This window comes from Dipodomys merriami, unplaced genomic scaffold (assembly GCF_024711535.1).
Source record: "Dipodomys merriami isolate MVZ:Mamm:240054 unplaced genomic scaffold, mDipMer1.0.p SCAF_10, whole genome shotgun sequence".
In the NCBI taxonomy this organism is placed as follows: domain Eukaryota; kingdom Metazoa; phylum Chordata; class Mammalia; order Rodentia; family Heteromyidae; genus Dipodomys; species Dipodomys merriami.
The window spans coordinates 18747674-18772909 of record NW_027202271.1 but is presented as its reverse complement, the minus strand read 5'-3'; positions in this window follow the sequence as shown (position 1 = coordinate 18772909).

The window sequence follows — 25236 nt, the reverse complement described above, 5'->3', positions numbered from 1 at the left end:
ACCAGGTAGAGAACACACAAAGATCACTAAAGGCATCCATAGAATCCATTAACAAAGAGCTGAAGGAAGTCAGGGAGACCACAAAGGGAAAGCTGAATGGAACCCAACAGAAGGAATGAGAGTCCAAAGAAACCATATCCAATCAACTAAGTGATTTGAGGACAAACACTGAACACCAAATTAAGGAAGTAAAGAGATTCATACAAGACCTAAAACAGAGCTTCAACAAAGAACTTGAAGCCATCAAAGCTGACCAATTAGAAGGAAAAGAGATTAAAAAAAAAAACAAAGTAGAGAGTCTTGACAGCACGTTAGACCATGCAGAAGATCGAATCTCAGGGATTGAAGACAGCCTAGATATTATAGAGAAAGAACATACAACCATCCAAGACAAGTCCAAGAAATATGATAGATCTATTCAACACCTGGAAGACACCATCAGAAGGCCTAATCTAAGGATAATGGGTGTAGAGGAGCACCTAGAAACAGAAGTTAATGGTCAAGGAAATTTGTTTAACAGGATCCTAGCAGAGAACTTCCCAAACATGCAAAAAGATAGGCCTATTCAGATACAAGAAGCCTTTAGAACCCCAAATAGACCAGACCAGAATAGGACATCCCACCTTCACATTATAATCCACACAGGATCAACTCAGAACAAGGAAAAGATCCTTAAAGCTGTCAGGGAGAAAAGGGTAATCACCTATAAAGGGAAACCAATTAGAATCACCTCAGATTTCTCAGCAGAGACAATCAAAGCAAGAAGAGCATGGAATGATGTATGCCATGCCCTAAAAACAAACAACTATCAACCAAGAATACTGTACCCATCTAAACTCTCCTTCATAACTGAAGGCCAAATAAAAACCTTCCACAGCAAAGAAAAATTGAAACAATACATCTCTACCAAACCAGCCCTACAAAAGATTCTTAAAGATGTCCTACACATAGAAAACCAACAAGACCACAATAAAGGCCAACAAACTGCACCCAAACTGAGAATCCAAGAACCATAGGAAGAACCCAGTTTTCGCAGCCCCCAAGAAGGTGGATAACATGGCAGGAACTCCCAAATACCTCTCAGTCCTATCTCTTAACGTTAACGGACTGAACTCTCCAATTAAGCAACATAGACTGTCTAGTTGGATTAAAAAACAAGACCCTTCTATCTGCTGCCTGCAAGAGTCACATCTTGCCCATAAAAACAAACACATTTTCAATGTTAAAGGCTGGAACAAAATCTACCAAGCAAACGGCCCTCATAAACAGGCGGAAGTTGCAATCCTAATATCAGATAAAATAGACTTCAAATTAAAATTTATGAGAAGAGATAAAGAAGGTCGCTACATACTAATTAAAGGATCTCTCCTTCAGGAGGATATTACAATTCTAAATATCTATTCGCCAAACAATGGAGCACCCAAATTTATCAAAGAAACACTGCTTTCCCTCAAATCCCATATAGATCCAAAGACATTAATTGTTGGGGATTTTAACACACCACTCTCCCCATTAGATAGATCAACTCGGCAAAAACTCAACAGAGAAAACGCAGATCTAAACAGCTGCATAGATCAACTAGACTTAACAGACATTTACCGAAAATTTCACCCAGCAGCATCAGAATACATGTTCTTCTCAGCAGCACATAGAACGTTTTCTAAAATAGACCACATTTTAGGCCACAAAGCAAATTTGTCTAAATTCAGAAACATTGAAGTTATACCTTGCATTCTCTCTGACCACAAGGGAATAAAATTAGAACTCAACACCAAAAGCCACCAAAGAAAGTCCGGTATCACATGGAGGCTGAACAACACACTGCTGAATCATGAGTGGGTCATGGAAGAGATTAGAAAGGAAATTCAAATGTTCATGCTATTCAACAAAAATGAACACACAAATTACCAGCTCCTCTGGGACACAGCAAAGGCAGTACTCAGAGGCAAGTTTATAGCTCTGAGCTCCTACATCAACAAATTGCAGAGATCGGAAACTAACAATTTAATGACACATCTAAACCTCCTTGAAAAAGAGCAGCAAGATAAACCCCAATCCAGTAGACGGAAAGAAATAATCAAAATTAAATCAGAATTAAATGAATTAGAATCCAAAAAAACTATAGAAAGAACCAACAAAACAAAGAGTTGGTTCTTTGAAAAACTTAACAAAATTGACAGACCCTTAGCAAATCTTATCAGAAAAAGAAGAGAACACACCCAAATTAATAAACTCAGAGATGAGAATGGAAACATCACCACGGAAACAACCAAGATTCAGAACATTATAAGGGAATACTTCTCAAAACTTTATGCTAATAAGTTTGACAACTTGACAGAAATGGACCTCTTCCTAGCAAATATTGACTTGCCAAAACTAAACCAAGATGAGTTAAACTATCTTAACAGGCCCATATCAAGCATTGAAATAGAAACAGCAATAAGAGACCTCCCAGCTAAGAAAAGTCCAGGACCAGATGGTTTTACAGCGGAATTTTACAAGGCCTTCAAAGCAGAGCTCACACCAATTCTCCTCCAACTCTTCAATGAAATTGAAAGAGAAAGCTCACTACCGAACACATTCTATGAAGCCATCATAACCCTCATCCCAAAACCGGGCAGGGACTCATCAAAGAAAGACAACTATAGACCCATTTCTTTGATGAACATTGCTGCAAAACTTCTCAACAAAATTTTGGCCAACCGACTTCAACAATTCATCCAAAAAATCATACAGCACGATCAAACAGGATTCATTTCAGGGATGCAAAGCTGGTTCAATATACGCAAATCAATTAATATTATTCATCACATCAACATGAGCAAGAACAAGAACCACAAGGTTATCTCAATAGATGCAGAGAAAGCATTCGACAAGATCCAACACCCCTTTATGATGAAGGTTTTGGAAAAATTAGGAATCCATGGAACATTCCTCAATTCAATAAAGGCTGTATATGACAAACCTACAGACAGCATTATACTCAATGGTGAAAAAATAAAGCCATTTCCTCTTAACTCAGGAACAAGACAAGGATGCCCACTCTCTCCACTTCTCTTCAATCTAGTACTAGAATGCCTAGCTACAGCAATAAGACAAGATGCAGACATAAAGGGGATCCAAATAGGGAAAGAAGAAATAAAACTCTCCCTCTTTGCAGATGACATGATCTTGTATTTAAAGAATCCCATAGACTCCACTCCCAAATTACTCAAGCTGATTCAAAACTTTGGCAAAGTAGCAAGTTGTAGAATTAACCCCCAAAAATCAATGGCTTTGCTGTATGCCAACAATAAGAAAAGTGTGGCTGAAATTAGGAAAGCAACTCCATTTGTAATAGCCCCACAAAAAATAAAATACCTAGGAATTAACTTAACTAAAGAAGTGAAGGACCTCTACGATGAAAACTTTAAAATCTTGAAAAAGGAAATCAACACAGAACTTAAAAAATGGCAAAACCTCCCATGCTCCTGGATTGGCAAGATTAACATCGTGAAAATGGCAATACTTCCCAAGGCTATCTACAAATTCAACGCAATACCAATCAAAATTCCACCCTCATTCTTCAAGGAAATAGAAGAGGCAATCCAAAAATTCATATGGAACAATAAAAGACCCCGAATAGCAAAAACGCTCAGCAACAGAAAGAACACTGCTGGAGGAATATCAATACCAAATTTCAAACTCTACTCTAAAGCCATAGTAATCAAAACAGCTTGGTATTGGCATAAGAACAGACCTCAGGACTAATGGAATAGAATTGAAAACCCAGAAATGAACCTACAGACCTATAGCCATCTAATCTTCGATAAGGGAGCTAAAACAATAGAATGGAAAAAAGACAGCCTCTTCAGTAAATGGTGCTGGCAAAATTGGTTAACTACATGTAGAAAACTAAAGCTAGATCCTTATATATCACCCTGCACCAGAATCAACTCCAAATGGATCAAAGACCTTGAACTCAAAGCAGACACTCTGAAAACATTACAGGATGGAATAGGAGAAACCCTAGGTCTCCTTGGCTCAGGCCGAAATTTTCTGAATAGAGACCCGGAAACACAACAAATCAAAGAAAGGTTGGACAAATGGGATTGCATAAGGTTGCAGAGCTTCTGCAGGGCAAATGACATAGCTAGCAAGATCAATAGAAAGCCCACCGATTGGGAGAAGATCTTTACTAGCCATACAACAGACAAGGGTCTCATATCTAAAATATACTTGGAACTCAAAAAATTAAACCACCCAACAACAAATCCTCAAAGAAACAACTGCCCAATAAATAAGTGGCTGAAAGACTTAAAGAGAAGCTTCTCTGAAGAAGAAAGAAGGATGGCCAATAGACACATGAAGAAATGCTCAACCTCCCTAGCCATAAAAGAAATGCAAATCAAAACAACATTGAGATATCACCTCACTCCAGTTAGAACAGCAAAAATCAAGAACTCTAACAACAACAGATGCTGGAGGGGATGTGGACAGAAAGGAACCTTACTTCATTGTTGGTGGGAATGTAAACTTGTTCAACCACTTTGGAAAGCAGTATGGAGGTTCCTCAAAAGGCTTCACATAGATCTCCCCTATGATCCAGCAATCCCACTTTGGGGCATTTACCCTAATGTTTACAAACAAGACCACACTAAAGCTACCAGCACAACTATGTTTATTGCAGCATTATTTACCATAGCTAAGATATGGAACCAACCCAGATGCCCCTCAGTAGATGAATGGATCAAGAAAATGCGGTATATATTCACAATGGAATTCTATGCCTCCATCAGAAAGAATGACATTTCCCCATTTGTTAGGAAATGGAAAGGCTTGGAAAAAATTATATTAAGTGAAGTAAGCCAGGCCCAAAGAAACATAGGTGCCATGGTTTCCCTTATTTGCAATATCTAGTATAGGTATGAGTCAAGCGGAAAAGCTCAGATAATGTGATGTTAGGAAAACGAACACTTAAATATGTATTTTAACGTTTTCGTTTCTTTCATGCATGTGTTTCTAACGCATTTATAAGATTATTTCTTTGTTGCTTTGTATGTCCCTCCCCCACAGTGTAACCCCCGCTTTCACTGTATTTGATGTCAGTATAACATGTGGAGGAGATGGGGACAAACAAGTCGTTTAAGGATTCAGGTGGACCTGTTGCAACAATGAGAAGTACAAAATGTCATGTCAAAACCAGCTTTACAATGTCACTGTGTGAGGGGGAGGGGGGTATCATTGGGTGGGGGGGAGGTGGGAGGCTGGGAAGGGAGGTGAAGGGTAAACAAAGGAGGAGGCTGCAATGCTTGGTAAGAAATGTATGCATTATCCTGCCCATGTAATTGTAACCCCTCTATACAGTATGTTCTCAAATAAAATTAAATTAAATTAAATTTAAAAAAAATGTCTACCACCTAGAAAAATATCCAAAAGAAAGAACAAAAAAGCACATCACTATCACTCACAAAATGGCAAACCAAATACATCATTTTCTCAATGCTAATGATGTGACTGCAGCTTCATCATCAATGTGGTTGTATAGCATGTTAATCCTCCTCCACTCTATCCTGCCTTTCTTCCACCCTTCCTGTCTTCTACCCTACTTTTCTTATTCGTCAAGTCTACTCAATCACAAATAATTGTCTTTCTTGTACACCTACTAAGCACTGAAGATATACACATTTCCTATATAAAGTGTTTTCTAACAGCTTCTTACTAAGAAAGACTTTACTCGTCCTCCTTCTGTGTGTGCACTTCTTCACTGAGGAAAGAATGTGACGCCTTCAATTACTACCACTATCCTCCTGGCATACTTGGTTGGAAATATGGTCTTACAAGGGCTTATTGTCGTAATATATGACTTTATCTGGGGTTTGACCACGTTGCATATTATGCAAATCACCTTTTGGCCAATTTATTAATTTAGAGAAGATAATTGTCTATTTCACTTTTTCTTCCCTCTGACAGATGAAAAGCTTTGTACTTTGTTGATAAATGATGAGTACAATTCTCCTGGTAGTTCTACATAATATCGCTGCTCTTTGGATTTCCAAATTCTACATCTCCAACATTCAGCAAAGCAGGCAAGCATACATTCTCCACCTACATCCATGCATGGCCTGACTTAAACACTGTCTAAGAATCCCTCACAATGTCTTATACAAGTTTAATGGGTTGTATAAGTACTATGAGATAAGTACGGATTTTCAAAGAAGCATTACCTAATAAATGGATATTCTTGAAAAAAAAACTCTGATTAGTTATAAGTGCAAGCATTGAAAGATACAAAGTATAATTTGCTCAAAGGAGATATCATCCTGGATAGCTGGATAGGCAGCAGCCTTGTATGGTTAGAGAGAGATAATGGATGGTGATCATATGATTATTAAAACATTCAGGTAACACATTAGTAACATTAACTGTAAGTGGTCTTCTCTGTTCTGCACTTGAGACCCTAGTCTTATTTTCTGTCCCTTGTATTAAACATGCATACAGACTTCCCCTTGATTTAATTAGTAGCCCACTTCAGTTACCACAATGCAGAAGTAGTTGCACATATGTTGGTGGAGTGATAAAGCCAATAAAGTACTGCAGAGACACCTGGAAAATCACAGTCCACAAATGCTCAGTTTCCTTTCAAGGGATCACACCATAGGTAGTCACATATGTATGAGGCCTTGCAGGAATTAGGCTTCTGTGGTTTCTCTGGTTTTTAATTTTTAAAAAATCAAGAACAAAAAAAACTAAAAAAAAATCTGGGTGGTTTTTAAAATTTTTTTTGACATAGCCCTTTGGAACAGTTCATCTCAAGTTGCATCACCATTTGCTCTTTTTTTTAATTGTGAAAATACCATACAGATATTTTCTCTTTTTTTGGACCAAAGGTCTAGGATCTTTATTCAATAACTATACCCATGTGCCTGCCACCATCTTGTTTAACTTATATTTTATTGTAAAGATGCTGCTCAGAGGGGTTACAGTTACATTAGGAAGGTAAGAAGTACAGTACTTATCAAACATTTTATCCTACTATCCCTTTCCTCCCCTCTCCTCTACTTCCTCCCCTCCTCAAAGTTATAAAGATCATTTGTAACATATTGTCTTGTGAGTATCCTTGTTACAAAGGGTCATCCTGTGACCATGTTTCAGCATTTTTTTATTCCCTTTCCATTTTCCAAATTAGATAAATGTATATACAAGATGTACTATGTGCTTTTTTGTTTCTTTCTTATATTCTGTCCCCTGTTGTATATTCCCTGGTGTCACTGTATTTGACTTTGGTACTCTGCATCACCATTTTCTCCTGCCAATTTTAATATCCTTTCCTCTCCTTTGTATCCCCTCTTAGGAGACTTTTCATGCTCACACAAAATACATTTCCTGATTCTTTCCTTATCCTTCTTTATTACTTTAACTTTCTGAAAGAGTAGATGGCATGAAATGTTGTACTTTGCTTCTAGGGTGTTCTTCCATATTGTTCATTGTGCCCAAACCCTCCATTCCTGAACCAAGTGAAACAGTGAGCTCACTCATTCATGCATGTCAGTTAATTTTGTATCCTTTTTACTCTGTGCTCATGAATTTTTACACAAGAGGTGCAAATCTACTGAGAGGAGACCTGGTTCTTTATTATCAGTGTTGATATTTGTCAGTATGAATTATTCTGACCTCAGGACTGGTACAGGAGGGAAGCCCTGATATGAAGAATGCACATCCTGACTGACTCAAGACAGAGGCCTTGGAACTGCCTCTTCTGATCTTATTCTTTCGACTGAGATGTGGGCTGTGGAAGTGTGCTTACACATGTGCAGTAAGTTTCTCCCACTTCTAATCCTTTAAAAAGGACATCTCATATGTCAGCTTAGCTAGTCATGGGGTTCACCAACTTGCCAGAAGTGCTGGTAACTCTGCAAGCTATGTGTCCCACAAGGAAGAGGAAACGTGGAAAAGAAGTTGTTAGAGGTACTTAATATGACAAGCAGTCGAATTAAAACACAAGTCATAGAATAAGAATCTGACAAGCATTGCAACTTCTGATGTTTACAAAGGGCAATCTGCTGTGCTGTTCATTCTGCTTGGTTGCTCTCTTCGCCAATCTTCCTGGCATACATAAGTAACCCAGGTTCAGGGTTGACAGCCCCTGATTGTGTACTCTGTGGATTAAGAGTCCCCAAGGAGAATCCAGGGGTCAGCATCTTGCTGTCTTCTGAAGCAACCTTCACAAGGCTGCTTGGTTTTCATTTACTACCATAAAGTACTCACAAACCTGGTTCTAGTGAAAATTTCTACTTTTATGGTCTCTGGCAGTGTAGAAGTAATACTCTTACTTGAACAGAAGCTTGGGGGCCTTAGGAATGAATATATCTACTTTTGGAATGTTTGTCACCAATGCCTAGAATGAGAATAGAGAAGAACTGTTGTGTGGTTCCCTCCCCTTTCCACTCTTGTTCTGAGTTTTCCATGTGCTCTACATTTGCTCTGAGGATTTCTTCATTCTGTCACGTCTTTCTCCTATACTAAAGTTGACACTCAACTGTATTTTTTGCCTACAGAATGTATTTAAGAAAATAATTAAAGGTATAATTTGAAGAAGGCAAGAGTAAGCATGTTTTATATTTCCAAGTGTTTTTCATTTGCTATATGTCTGATTTCCCTTAATGTGTCCACTCAGGATTAAGGCCTTTGTAGTATGACCATCTAGAATGCTGATCGCATTGCTTTTCCCTATCATAGTACTAGTTATGGTATATCTTCCTTCCCTGCCTCCACCAGACTGAAGATTGAATTCATGGAGTCTCAGGCTTGCTTGCCTGACATGCTCAATACTTGAGCACTACTCTTTGAGCTGTATCTCCTTCTTGCTACTTAATTAACTAAAATGTCACTGAAGTTTGATACTGATATTCTTTCAACACCGTTCTTCCTGCTAAGGATTGTTTTGGCTATTGGGTCCTTTTTTTAACTTTTTTTGTCATAAAAATACCTCAAAGAGTGGTTAAGTTATGTGAGCAAGGTAATGAGTACATTTCCTATCAACCATTATTGCCTCCTCCTTTGTTTTTCCCCTACCATCCCTTCCCTCCCACCTCCACAATTATGCACCACACCTCCACCACCACCACCACCTCCACCACCCACTCACCCAAATTTTAAAGTTCACTTCTCAACATAGTGTCTTGTGCATCTCATTGTTGCAATGGGTCAACCTGTATCCCTATTTAAACACTTTGTTTTTTCGCTTTCCTCCCTAATTTAGAGAAGTGTATATACAAGATGCAGGGCACCAACATCGAATACAGTGAAAACAGGGGGGTAATACTGTGGGGGAGGGATATACAAAGCAACAAAAAAATCACATGCTACATTATAAATACTTTAGAAACAATTGCAAGGAATAAAAAAACCACTTGTGTCCCTGTTTCAGGGGTTCATTTCGCTTAACATCATCTTATCTAGTCATATGTTCATAGCATTTGACTTTTCTGCTTATCCCAGACATATACTATTTATTGCAAATAACGGAAACCATGGGACCTATGTTTCTTTGGGCCTGGTTTACCTCATTTAATAGAATTTTTCCAAGTCTTTCCATTTCCTAACAAATGGGGTGAGGTCATTCTTTCTGATGAAGGCATAGAATTACATTGTGTGTATTTGTGTGTGTGTATATACATATATCACATTTTCTTGATCCATTCATCTACTGAGAGGCATCCGGGTTGAGTATTTGGTCTTTTATTATTCCATATGAGTAATTTTATTGCTTTCCCTATAGCACTGAAGAATATTGTTGGGATTTTGATAGGTATTGCATTGAATTTTTCGAAAACTTTGGGCACTATTGGCATTTTCAAAATTTTAATCCTTCTTATTGTGAAGCATGGAAGATTTTTCCATTTCTTTAATTCTGCTTTAATTTCTCTTTTTAGACTTCTTAAATTTTCATCATAAAGGTCCATCACCTTTTTGTTCAAGTTAATTCCTAGGTTTGTTTTTTTTTTTGAAGGTATCAAAAGTGGAGTTGCTTTCCTGATTTCAGACTCAATCTTTTCATAGTTAGCATACAGAAAAACTACTGATTTTTGAGGGTCAATTTTATACATTGATAATTGGCCAAAGTTTCAGATCAGTTCGAGTAACTTAGGGGAGGAACCTACAGAGTTCTTTAAATTCACAAGCATATTATCCGTAATGAGGGATAGTTTTACTGCTTCTTTCCCTATTTGGATCTCATTGATGTCTTATTGTTCTTGCTAGGAATTCCAGTATTATATTGAAGAGGAGTGGAGAGAATGGACATCCTGATCTCATTCCTGATTTTAGAGGAAATGATTTGAACTTTTCACCATGCAGTATAATGCGAGCTGTATGTCTGCCATTTCAACCTTTATAATATTGAGGCATATTCCATGGATTTCTACCTTCTCTAGAACTTTCATCATAAGAAGATATTGAATCTTTTCAAGTACTTTTGTTGCTTCTCTTGATGTGTTGAAATACATTAATTGACTAGTATATTGAATCAGATTTTCATCCCTGGAATTAACCCTGTTTAATCATAGTTTATGATATTTTTTGTTTAATTGTTGAATTTTTGTTGTCCAGAATTTTATTGAGAAGTTTGCATCTATATTGAGCTCCAATGGTAGATGTAATGCCTTGCTGTATTGCACTCTGCAAATAATATCTGCAAGTTTGACAATTCTGCATTAAAGGCTCCCTTGCTATTCACGTACATAGCAAGTCATGGAATTATATACAAATCCACTTGAATGTGAACAGAAATGTGTCATTCCCTGGCTTTTACTTAGGATTCCATGTAACATAGAATATGGTCATGACAGGAATGAGGCTGGAAAGGAAATGTTCCCAGAAAGGAAGAGAGTAAAGACGGGACAGGTTTCCAGTGCCTGAGATGTCTCACTCTTTGAATTAAAAGAACAAATATAAGATGGTAGATGAGAGGAGTTCCGGGAAGATGGCGGAGGAGAAGCTGGAATCTTAACAAGCTCTCGCATAGAAAGCAGCTTTAGAGTTCCAGTGAACAGTCCTAAGCCAGAGAATCACACCAAGTGTGCCATCACAGGACAGAGAGTTAGTCAAGAGAGGGGAAGCCAAGGCAAAAAGAAGCACCGAGTGGTCGCCAGCAGCCGCCACGGCGGCGGCGGCGGCGACAGGGTCGCAAGCGGCAGAGACCACAACCGGGGGCCATACCTGAGCGCTCACACAGAGAGTCCGGGACGAAGGAGCCAGATGCAGCTGGCGAGCGGATTCTACTCAACACCAGCAAGAATCAACAAAGAGCGGACATCTTCACCCTGCAGCTTGCAGACCAGAGACGACCCAGGATCCAAGACTCGGCACCAGAGACGACCCAGGATCCAAGACTCGACGTGAGTACAAGCCCGACATCCTCACTCCTCAGGGAGCAGAGGAAGGAAGGCCACCCCTCCCCCCCCCAGCACCGGTGATCTCCATCTTGGATACCGACAAAGCTCGGAGTTGCTGCTAGCTCCAGCTCAGGCCTTGGAATAAAATGAGTCATTTAGCAGGTCACAAGAACTTAACGCCGAAGTGACCATCCAGACTCAGCTCCATCCAGGGAAAAGTCACCCAGCTCAGGCGCCAGCCTAACCTCACTGGGTAACCAGAGCCAGAGGCTGCCCCTCCCTCTAGCAGCCACCACAATCAATTGAAAAACAGAAACCCTGAGAATGGCTCCAGGCTGGGCGCTGTGAGCTTTATCACAAAAAAGCCCCAGGGAAAAGCTACTGTTTGTTGAAAGGCCTCAACGCTACCCAGAACCTAGCCTCATCACCACATCCCCCTCTTTTGTGACTCTCAAAGCAGACCACCCTCCCAGAAAACTAACCTGGGAGGGGGATCTCAAAATTTTGGGTAAAGCAGAGCATTTTTCTGCCTCTTCCAACCAATCGACTTAAGAAACCAATCAAGCCACAGGACCTCAAGCTGACCAGAGTCTCCAAGAGACTGGTTGCAGATAAAAGGGAGATACAGGATTCTTCCCACTCCTCCCCCCCCAAAAAAAAAAAAAAAATCAAAAGACTTTTTTTTTCTTTTTTTCTTTTTTCTTTTTTTTTTTTTTCTTCTTCTTCTTCTTTTCTTTTTTTTTGCTTGTTTTTTGTTTTTTGTTACCTTATATATATATATATATATGTATATAAATTTTTTCCCTTCTAAAACTTTTATTAATCTTTAATTTTTGCCTCTTCTGAAAAAATAATTGTTTTCCAGTAACTTTTTTTTTTCTCATCTTATAATTTTTATTTCAGAATTACGTGAATGAGAGTTTTCCTTTCTTTTCTTGTCTTCTTTCTCTTTTTCTTTCTTTCTTAATTATCTTTTTGTTTTTTATCTAGCTCTACTGAACTTCTGATCTTTTCTTCTCCCTTAAAGCTTTTCACATCTCCTCAATGTCCCTCCCCTTCTCTGAACATATTCACATTCCTCTCTAAATAGATGGTCTTTTAACCTCTAGAATAACATTAATTTTTACGTTTCTATTCTTTTTCTGGTCTCTCTTTATTCCCCTTTCCGTCTCTTCTTTTTCTCTCTCTCTCTACTTGCATCCTACCCAACCCATTTCCTGCACTGTGATTAGGACATAGTTAACTCTCCTTGTGCCTCCCAACACCAATCTATTCCGATTTTTTACCCACATCTCTCACTAATCCTAATAATTTCTGGTTTTCCAAATTCTTTTCTGCGGTTCGAAGTCCTTTAACATATAGTCGTTTGATGTTGAATAGATGTATCTGTTGAACTAGATTGTATCTGTAGACTATTGACTGTACAAATGCAAACTTTGGTTGATGGTTGCCTTAAGATAGTGTTCTAGCACAAAACTGGTGCAATCTTTATCTCAAATGGGCCGAGTAAGCCGGAAAAACACAAGAAAAATGGCAAATTCGGGTATCTCAATTCCCAACCTTGATAATCAGGGATTAGAACAGATAAAGAATAATCCAGAGGAGAGTTCCCAAATACCTCTACAAACACTAATAGCAAACATGATAAATGAGAAGTTTGACAATGTACAAAGGACTCTGTATGAGCGTGATAGGGAGAGAGAGGAGGCATCCCAGAAGTTTATACAGGAATATCATAAGCGTGAGGAAGCTTCTCAAAAACAGATACAGGATTTGCGTGAACAACTTGAGAATACTCAAAGAGAAAGGGAGGAATGGCGTGAGCAGGCAGAGAACACTCAAAGAGAACTGCAGGAATCCCACAGAAGGGAGGAAACTAATCAAAGAGTAATTCACGAATTAAGAGACCAGGTAGAGAATACACAAAGATCACTAAAGACATTCATGGAATCCATTAACAAAGAGCTGAAGGAAGTCAGGGAGACCACAAAGGGAATGCTGAATGGAACCCAACAGAAGGAATGGGAGTCCAAAGAAACCATAACCAATCAACTAAGTGATTTGAGAACAAACACTGAACACCAAATTAAGGAAGTAAAGAAATTCATACAAGACCTAAAACAGAGCTTCAACAAAGAACTTGAAGCCATCAAAGCTGACCAATTAGAAGGAAAAGAGATAAAAAACAAAGTAGAGAGTCTTGACAGCAGGTTAGACCATGCAAAAGATCGAATCTCAGGGATTGAAGACAGCCTAGATATTATAGAGAAAGAACATACAACCATCCAAGACAAGTCCAAGAAATATGATAGGTCTATCCAACACCTGGAGGACACCATCAGAAGGCCCAATTTAAGGATAATGGGTGTAGAGGAGCACCTAGAAACAGAAGTTAATGGTCTAGGAAATTTGTTTAACAGGATCCTAGCAGAGAACTTCCCAAACATACAAAAAGATAGGCCTATTCAGATACAAGAAGCTTTTAGAACCCCAAATAGACCAGACCAGAATAGGACATCTCACCGGCACATTATAATCCACACAGGATCAACCCAGACCAAGGAAAAGATCCTTAAAGCTGTCAAGGAGAAAAGGTTAATCACCTATAAAGGGAAACCAATTAGAATTACCTCAGATTTCTCAGCAGAGACAATCAAAGCAAGAAGAGCCTGGAATGACGTATGCCATGCCCTAAAAACAAACAACTATCAACCAAGAATACTGTACCCAGCTAAACTCTCCTTCATAACTGAAGGCCAAATAAAAACCTTCCATAGCAAAGAAAAATTGAAACAATACATCTCCACCAAACCAGCCCTGCAAAAGATTCTTAAAGATGTCCTACACATAGAAAACCAACAAGAACGCAACAAAGGCCAAGAAATTGCACACAAACTGAGAATCCAAGAACCTTAGGAAGAACCCAGTTTTCACAGCCCCCAAGAAGGTGGATAACATGGCAGGAACTCCCAAATACCTCTCAGTCCTATCTCTTAACGTTAACGGACTGAACTCTCCAATTAAGCGACATAGACTGTCTAGTTGGATTAAAAAACAAGACCCTTCTATCTGCTGCCTGCAGGAGTCACATCTTGCCCGTAAAAACAAACATATTTTCAGGGTTAAAGGCTGGAACAAAATCTACCAAGCAAACGGCCCTCATAAACAGGCGGGAGTTGCAATCCTAATATCAGATAAAATAGACTTCAAATTAAAATTCGTGAGAAGAGATAAAGAAGGTCGCTACATACTAATTAAAGGATTTCTCCTTCAGGAGGATATTACAATTCTAAATATCTATTCGCCAAACAATGGAGCACCCAAATTTATCAAAGAAACACTACTTTCCCTCAAATCCCAGATAGATCCAAAGACATTAATCGTTGGGGATTTTAACACACCACTCTCCCCACTAGATAGATCAACTCGGCAAAAACTCAACAGAGAAACCGCAGATCTAAACAGCTGCATAGATCAACTAGACTTAACAGACATTTACCGAACATTTCACCCAGCAGCATCAGAATACACGTTCTTCTCAGCAGCACATGGAACGTTTTCTAAAATAGACCACATTTTAGGCCACAAAGCAAACTTGTCTAAATTCAGAAACATTGAAGTTATACCTTGCATTCTCTCTGACCACAAGGGAATAAAATTAGAACTCAACACCAAAAGCCACCAAAGAAAGTCCGGTATCACATGGAGGCTGAACAACACACTGCTGAATCATGAGTGGGTCATGAAAGAGATTAGAAAGGAAATTCAAATGTTCATGCTATTCAACAAAAATGAACACACAAATTACCAGCTCCTCTGGGACACAGCAAAGGCAGTACTCAGAGGCAAGTTTATAGCTCTGAGCTCCTACATCAACAAATTGGAGAGATCGGAAACTAACAATTTAATGACACATCTAAACCTCCTTGAAAAAGAGCAGCAAGATAAACCCCAATCCAGTAGACGGAAAGAAATAATCAAAATTAAATCAGAATTAAATGAATTAGAATCCAAAAAAACTATAGAAAGAATCAACAAAACAAAGAGTTGGTTCTTCGAAAAACTTAACAAAATTGACAGACCCTTAGCAAACCTTATCAGAAAAAGGAGAGAGCACACCCAAATTAATAAACTCAGAGATGAGAATGGAAACATCACCACGGAAACAACCAAGATTCAGAACATTATAAGGGAATACTTCTCAAAACTTTATGCTAATAAGTTTGAGAACTTGACAGAAATGGACCTTTTCCTAGCAAATATTGACATGCCAAAACTAAACCAAGATGAGTTAAACCAGCTTAACAGGCCCATATCAAGCATTGAAATAGAAACACCAATAAGAGACCTCCCAGCTAAGAAAAGTCCAGGACCAGATGGTTTTACAGCGGAATTTTACAAGGCCTTCAAAGCAGAGCTCACACCAATACTCCTCCAACTCTTCAATGAAATTGAAAGAGAAAGCTCACTACCGAACACATTCTATGAAGCCATCATAACCCTCATCCCAAAACCAGGCAGGGACTCATCAAAGAAAGAAAACTATAGACCCATTTCTTTGATGAACATTGATGCAAAACTTCTCAACAAAATTTTGGCCAATCGACTTCAACAATTCATCCAAAAAATCATACACCATGATCAAACAGGATTCATTTCAGGGATGCAAAGCTGGTTCAATATACGCAAATCAATTAATATTATTCATCACATCAACAGGAGCAAGAATAAGAACCACATGGTTATCTCAATAGATGCAGAAAAAGCATTTGACAAGATCCAACACCCCTTTATGATGAAGGTTCTGGAAAAATTAGGAATCCATGGAACATTCCTCAATACAATAAAGGCTGTATATGACAAACCTACAGCCAGCATTATACTCAATGGTGAAAAACTAAAGCCATTTCCTCTTAACTCAGGAACAAGACAAGGATGCCCACTCTCTCCACTTCTCTTCAATCTAGTATTAGAATGCCTAGCTACAGCAATAAGGCAAGATGCAGACATAAAGCGATCCAAATAGGGAAAGAAGAAATAAAACTTTCCCTCTTTGCAGATGACATGATCTTGTATTTAAAGAATCCCATAGACTCCACTCCCAAACTACTCAAGCTGATTCAAAACTTTGGCAAAGTAGCAGGTTATAAAATTAACCCCCAAAAATCAATGGCTTTTCTATATGCCAACAATTAGAAATGTGTGGCTGAAATTAGGAAAGCAACTCCATTTGTAATAGCCCCACAAAAAATAAAATACTTAGGAATTAACTTAACCAAAGAAGTGAAGGACCTCTATGATGAAAACTTTAAAATCTTGAAAAAGGAAATCAACACAGAACTTAAAAAATGGCAAAACCTCCCATGCTCCTGGATTGGCAAGATTAACATCGTGAAAATGGCAATACTTCCCAAGGCTATCTACAAATTCAACGCGATACCTATCAAAATTCCACCCTCATTCTTCAAGGAAATAGAGGAGGCAATCCAAAAATTCATATGGAACAATAAAAGACCCCGAATAGCAAAAACCCTCCTCAACGGAAAGAACACTGCTGGAGGAATATCAATACCAAATTTCAAACTCTACTATAAAGCCATAGTAATCAAAACAGCTTGGTATTGGCATAAGAACAGACCTCAGGACCAATGGAATAGAATTGAAAACCCAGAAATGAACCTACAGACCTATAGCCATCTAATCTTCGATAAGGAAGCTAAAACAATAGAATGGAAGAAAGACAGCCTCTTCAGTAAATGGTGCTGGCAAAATTGGTTAACTACATGTAGAAAACTAAAGCTAGATCCTTATATATCACCCTGCACCAGAATCAACTCCAAATGGATCAAAGACCTTGAAGTCAAAGCAGACACTATGAAAACATTACAGGATGAAATAGGAGAAACCCTAGGTCTCCTTGGCTCAGGCCGAAATTTTCTTAATAGAGACCCGGAAACACAACAAATCAAAGAAAGGTTGGACAAATGGGATTGCATAAAGTTGCAGAGCTTCTGCAGGGCAAATGACATAGCTATCAAGATCAATAGAAAGCCCACGGATTGGGAGAAGATCTTTACTAGCCATACAACGGACAAGGGTCTCATATCTAAAATATACTTGGAACTCAAAAAATTAAACCACCCAACAACAAATCCTCAAAGAAACAACTGCCCAATAAATAAGTGGGCGAAAGACTTAAAGAGAAGCTTCTCTGAAGAAGAAAGAAGGATGGCCAATAGACACATGAAGAAATGTTCAACATCCCTAGCCATAAAAGAAATGCAAATCAAAACAACATTGAGATATCACCTCACTCCAGTTAGAACAGCAAAAATCAAGAACTCTAATAACAACAGATGCTGGAGGGGATGTGGACTGAAAGGAACCTTACTTCATTGTTGGTGGGAATGTAAACTTGTTCAACCACTTTGGAAAGCAGTATGGAGGTTCCTCAAAAGACTTCACATAGATCTCCCCTATGATCCAGCAATCCCACTTTTGGGCATTTACCCAAATGTTTACAAACAAGACCACACTAAAGCTACCAGCACAACTATGTTTATTGCAGCATTATTTACCATAGCTAAGATATGGAACCAACCCAGATGCCCCTCAGTAGATGAATGGATCAAGAAAATGTGGTATATATACACAATGGAATTCTATGCCTCCATCAGAAAGAATGACATTTCCCCATTTGTTAGGAAATGGAAAGGTTTGGAAAAAATTATATTAAGTGAAGTAAGCCAGGCCCAAAGAAGCATAGGTCCCATGGTTTCCCTTATTTGCAATATCTAGTATAGGTATGAGTCAAGCGGAAAAGGCCAGATAATGTGATGTTAGGAAAATGAAACCTTAAATATGTATTTTAATGTTTTCGTTTCTTTCATGCATGTGTTTCTAATGCATTTATAAGATTATTTCTTTGTTGCTTTGTATGTCCCTCCCCCACAGTGTAACCCCCGCTTTCACTATATTTGATGTTAGTATAACATGTGGAGGAGATGGGGACAAACAAGTCGTTTAAGGATTCAGGTGGACCTGTTGCAACAATGAGAAGTACAAAATGTCATGTCAAAACCAGCTTTACAATTTCGGTGTGGGGGGGGAGGGGGGTATAATTGGGTGGGGGGAGGGGGGTAAAATTGGGTGGGGGGAGGGGGGAGGCGGGGAAGGGAAGTGAAGGGTAAACAAAGGAGGAGGCTGCAATGCTTGGTAAGAAATGTATCCATTATCCTGCCCATGTAATTGTTGCCCCTCTGTACAGTATGTTCTCAAATAAAATAAAATACAATTAAAAAAAAAAAAAAAAAAAAAAAAAAAAAAAAAAAAGATGGTAGATGAAACTCCATTTTAATCAACACTTCTAACAATTACAGAGTCTCGGGACTACTCTCGCTGACATTTGCACTGTTTCTTCCAGGTATCAGAAGTCATAAACATTCAACAAGTGCAGCCCAGTTCTCCACAAAAACATACTTTTATTATAGCAGCAGATCTTAAAACTGCCTTGCCTAAGTCAAGTTGGACAGGTTTTGAATTGTTTCCTTCTCTTCTAATGTATTTGTTAAGGATATTTGTCCTCTTACAAAGTAGATTCAATTCTGATCTAAAACACGAGGACAAAGGAAGTGTTGTATAAGTTCAGTATCTTCAATGAGTTGTCAAACAACAGAAAATTAGTATACAAAAAAACAGTAAAGGGGAATATACTTTTTTGAGTTTGAAGTATATTTTAGATATGAGAGCTTTGTCTATTGTATGGCTAGTGAAGATCTTCTCTCAATCCATGGGCTTTCTATTGATCTTGCTAGCTATGTCCTTTGCCATGCAGAAGCTCTGCAATCACATTTTTCCAAGCTTTCTTTGATTTGTTGTGTTTCTGGGTCTCTATTAAGAAAATTTCAGCCTGTGCCAAGGAGACATAGGGTTTCTCCTATTCCTTCCTATAATGTGTTCAGGGCGTCTGCTTTGATTCTGAGGTCTTTGATCCATTTGGAGTTGAGTCTGGTGCAGGGTGATATATAAGGAACTAGCTTTAGTTTTTTACAGGTGATTAACCAGTTTTGCCAGCACCATTTACTGAAAAGGCTGTCTTTCTTCCATTCTATTTTTTTAGCTTCCTTATCTAAGAAGAGGTGGCTATAGGATTGTGGGTTCATTTCTGGAACTTCCGTTCTATTCCATTGGTTCTGAGGTCTGTTCTTGTGCCAGTAACAAGCTGTTTTGATTACTATGGCTTTATTGTAGAGTTTGAAATTTGTTATTGCTATTCCTTCAGCACTGTTCTTTCTGTTAAGGATCCTCAAACAAACAACTGCCTGATAAATAAGTAGGCTAAAGACTTAAAGACAAACTTCTCTGAATAGAAAATAAGAATGGCCAATAGACACATGAAGATATGCTCCACCTCTGGCCATAAAAGAAATGCAAATCAAAACAACATTAAGATTCTACCTCACCCCAGTTAGAATGGCAATAATCAAGAACTCTAACAACAATAGGTGCTGGAGGGGATGTGGACAGAAGGGAACTCTACTGCATTGTTGGTGGGAGTGTAATCTTGTTCAACCCCTTTGGAAAGTAGTATGGAGGTTCCTCAAAAGACTCCACATAGAGCTCCCCTATGACCCAGCAATCCCACTTTTGGGCATTTACCCAAATGATCACAAACAAGACCATACTAAAGCCTTCAGTACAACTATGTTCATTGCAGCATTATCTACCATAGCTAAGATATGGAAAAAACCCAGATGCCCCTCAGTAGATGAATGGATCAAGAAAATGTGGTAGATAGACAGATAGATAGATAGATAGATAGATAGATAGATAGATAGATAGATAGATAGATAGATAGATAGATAGACAAAATTGGAATTCTATGCCTCCATCAGAAAGAATGACATTTCCCCATTTCTTAGGAAATGGAAATACTTGGAAAAAAAGATTAAATGATGTAAGCCAGTCCCAAAGAAACATAGGTCCCATGGTTTCCCTTATTTGCAATAACTAATATATGTCTTGGACAAGTAGAAAATGTCAAAAGCTATATATATATATATATATATATATATGACCAGATAAGATGGAGTTAAGCAAAAAGAACCCCAAGATAGGGACACAAGTATTTATTTCTTTCTTGAAATTGTTTCTAACATATTTATAAGGTACCCTGTGTTTTTTTTGTTGTTGTTGTTATTGCTTTATATTTCTCTACCTCACAGTATAACCTCTGTTTTTACTGTATTTGATGTTGGTATAATTTAGGGAGGGTAAGGGAAAAAACAAATGTTTAAATAAGGATACAGGTTGAACCATTGCAACAATGAGATGTACAAGATACTATGTTGAATAACAAACTTTACCCTTGAGGCGAGGATAGGGGGAATAGGAGAGGAGAGAGTGTAGTTTTGGAGCTGGGAGGGAAGATATGGTAGAGGAAACAAAGGAGGAGGCAACAATGCTTGGTAAGAAATGTACTCATTACCTTGCTCATGTAACTGTAACCCCTCTGTACAGTACAGCCAAAACATCTCCAAATACCTACCCATGAAAGAGAAAATAAAAAATAACATGAGGTTAATACACAAGAATGAAGACATCTTATTATTAAGAATCTCAATTCAGATTAACATCTCTGAAAGGAAGTTGAATTGCAATGAAATCTAAAGGAATCTCTTTTGAATTTTAAAATAACAGAACATGGTTTTTTTTATCTAATACGTTTGGAGATGCATCTTCTCCTCGACAAGGAGTAAACTGGGACAACACAGAGTTTACCAAGAGTCCAGTTCCATAGTAATCGCTCTTAGAGTTTGGCACAATGTGGTCTACCTCCTTTCAAAATACAAACAAAGCCCGCGCTTTCTGTCAGTCTGGGCAATAGACACCAGTGAGGAAGACTTCAGTGAGTTGCCAGGAAATGGAATATGGGAAAGAACCATCTTGTTCCCCTGAAGTTCAAACATTTTAATAGAATTCTGGACATTTTCCATGTGCACTGCCCATGTGCACAAGGTAAGTTTATCATAGTACAATTCTATTTCTCCATCGTTTTGCTTTGTAGATTGCCTGTGAGATATGTTATTTTATATACTTAGACTTCATAAGTTAGTGACCAACATGCATATGGAATGTAACATTTCATAATTAAAGTTACTTGAAAATTGGGTAGCAAAAGGAAATAAAGCAAGAATACAAAATGTACCTGGATATTGAAACTACCTCAAAATTATAACCTGGGAGTCCTTCACTTCAAACTATTTTCACTGCATTTGATTCCTGTGTTCTGTAATTTAGGGAGGGGAAGGGGTAGAGTGGAATGTTTAAATGAGGATACAGGTTGACCCATTTGACAATAAGATATACAGGACACTATGTTGAAATTGAACTTTCCAATGTCGGGGGTGGGGAAGAGTTGTTAAGGAGGTGTGGAGAGAAAGGATGGTGGGGCAAAATCTAAGGAGGAGGAAAAAATGCTCGATAAGAAATGCCCTCATTACCCTACTCATGTAACTGTAACTCCTCTGTACAGTATCTTTTATATATATATATATATATATATATATATATATATATATATATATATATATAGTCGAAACACAAACTTTACAACTTTGGACAGTGGGGGAAAGTGGGGGAGACAGGAAGGGATGGGAAGGGGAAACAAAGGAGGAGGCAGCAATGCTTGATAAAAATTGTACTCAATACCTTGCCCATGAAATTGTATTCCCTCTGTATGGTATTTTCACAATAAAAAAAAGGAATTGCAATTTTTCCTCATCTGGAAAAAACATAGATATATTCTTGTTTTATTTATAGGTTAAATGTGAAGAAGAGAAAGTTAAGGATAGAAATTATGGAGGCTATATATAAAAATAGTATGAAGACATTCACCAAGAGCTATTGGACAACAGATGCTAGAGTTAACCAAGAAACAAAAGTGATCAGATAAGCATGTGTGACTTGCCATGGTGAAAAGCTTTTGGACAATCAATACAGTCTGCAAAAATTGCATCATAGAACCCCTGCTTTCACTATATTTGATGTCAGTATAACTTGTGGAGGAGATGGGGGAAAACAAGTCGTTTAAGGATACAGGTGGACCTGTTGCAACAATGAGAAGTACAAGTTGTCATGTCGAAAAGGAGCTTTACAACTTTGGTGCAGGAGGGGGGTGAGGATTGGGGGGGGGTGGGAGGAGGCTGGGAAGGTATGTGAAGGGTAAACAAAGGAGGAGGCTGCAATGCTTGATAAGAAATGTGCTCATTATCCTGCCCATGTAATTGTAATCCCCCTGTACAGTATGTTCACAAAAAAATTAAATTAAATTTTAAAAAATTGCATCATAGGAACTTAAAACAGGCCATATAAAGGATGGTAACCAGAAGAATGGGAGAGAGCCAATAAAGTGAGTTAATGAAAATTATGGTCAAGATACTTTATATCTACATATGAAAATAAACGAATTTGATTCAAATTGTTATATAAAGAAGGGAAGAAATGAGGAGAAAGGTAAACTAGGTGATTCTGATGAGGCTTTACTGTATGTGTATATAAAATGTCACAATGTAACCACCAGATATAATACTGATTTATGGTAATGCATGTTTTTATAAAGCCATTCCCCATGGCTATAGTGTTTTGGAGTCAGGTAAGATTAAGGTCTCTGTACTCTTAGCAGCATCCTTCCTCCTACCTAGAACATACACATGTCATGATGTTAGGCGAAATGTACCCCAAGATAAGGACTCAAATGTTTTTACTTTCTAGCTATTGTTTCTAACATGTTTATAAGATGATTTCTTTGCTGATTTGTATGTCCCTCCCCCACAGTATAACCCCTGTTTTCAGTGCATTTGATGTTGGTATAATTTGTGGAGGGGAAGGGAAAAAAAAACAAACTGTTTAAATAGGGATACAGGTGGACCCATTGCAACAATGAAACATACAAGACGTTATGTCAAAAAATGAACTTTATGCCGGGCACTGGTGGCTCACATCACACCTGTAATCCAAGCTAATCAGGAGGCTAAGATCTGAGGATCGCGGTTCAAAGCCAGCCCGGGCAGGAAAGTTCGTGAATCTCTTAACTTCAACAAACCACCAGAAAACCTGAAGTGGCACTGTAGCACAAGTGGTAGAGCACTGACCTTGAGCTGAAGAGCTGAGGGACAGCATTCAGGCCCAGAGGTCACGCCCCACAACTGACCAAAAAAAATGAATTTTACAACTTTGGCATGGGGTGGGGTCGCCAGGGGTTGGAGATGGGAAGGGATGGGAAGGAGAAACAAAGGAGGAGGCAACAATGCTTGATAAGAAATGCACTCATTACCTTGCTCATGTAATTGTAACCCCTCTGTACAGTATTGTCACAATTTTAAAAAAAGAATGTACACATGGAAGCTAACCATTATGAATATGAAAGACAGAAAGGTCACAGAGAATGGAAACAAAGTTTGTAGACAGAAAGAGAAGAATAGCAGCAGTGTAGACACCATTCTTAGCAATAATGAAATTTATGTCCTCTGCTATGTACCTAGAAAAAGGACAAAAGAAAGTTATAACTGGAATACATTTTTAGAGAGAAAAATATGAAAAATTGCAGACCTGCACAATTGGAAAACAGTCCTGAGTGGACTTCCTGAAGGCAAACAGGTATAGAGATAGGAGAAATTTCTCTACAAACTACGATGTGGTCATGTTTTATAGTCTGAAATAATCCAACGACTTCCTGTCCTAACACATACTTAACAGTGTCTTTTTTCAGTGCCTCATTTTGGACAGATAGGATGTTTAACTGAACTAGGTAAGCTGAGCCTAACGCCATCTCTTTTCATCAGCTTAGACAGAACTAGGTACTTGAACACAGAACAGGAGTTTCCAGCATCCTAGGCACACCTGAACCCAGAGCCCCCCAAAGTAAGTATATATAATGCCCTAATCTAATACTAAAGTAAGAATTATGCTTACTATTACGGGTCAGGATAGTAGAAACTGTCAGCCACCAAGGGATTGCCAAGATCCTCACGATTATGAGTTGAAGATAAGGAAATAACACACAAAAAGATCCAATTCCAAAACAAAGCTCAATGCTGACAAAAAGGACTCCAGATTGTGATGCTATGGTTCAGAAAGCACCAATGATGAGTTGTCATTGGATAATCTTTGTATGCCCTCCCCCATGGTATAACTGCTGCTTTCACTGTATTTGATGTTGGTATAATTTGTGGAGGGGAAGGGAAAAAAAACAAACTGTTTAAATAGACATACAGGCAGACCCATTACAACAACGGGATGTACAAGACGTTATGTCAAAAAATAAATTTTACAACTTTGGTCAGGGAGGTGGGTGGGTGGGGGAGTAGAGGAAGAAGGGAAGGGATGGGAAGTGGAAACAAAGGAGGAGGCAACAATGCTTGATAAGAAATGTACTCATTATCTTGCTCATGTAAATGTAATCCCTCTGTATGGTATTTTCACAATAAGAAAATCATAAAAAATACATAAATAAATAAAAGGAATGATCTTACAAAAAAAAGTGAAATGGAAAAAGAAATGATAGTAACATATGGAAAGCATTTGTCCTGTGTGAAAATGTAGCATAATGTAGATGTCCACATGAGAAAATCCTGAAATAAACCACTGATTACCTTCTCAATCAGATTTTACTAATAAGTTAGCACTCAAGAGTCACATTCACAATGGAGGAGAAAATACCTGACTGAATTAGATTAAATCTCCTTGGGTAGGTCATTTTAATATGGTAAGTTTTTCTGTTATATCCTAAAAGTTACCACCAGAAACCAGGATGGTAGAAACTTGCAGCAATGCAAGGAGTGCCAAGAACCTCATGGTGCTG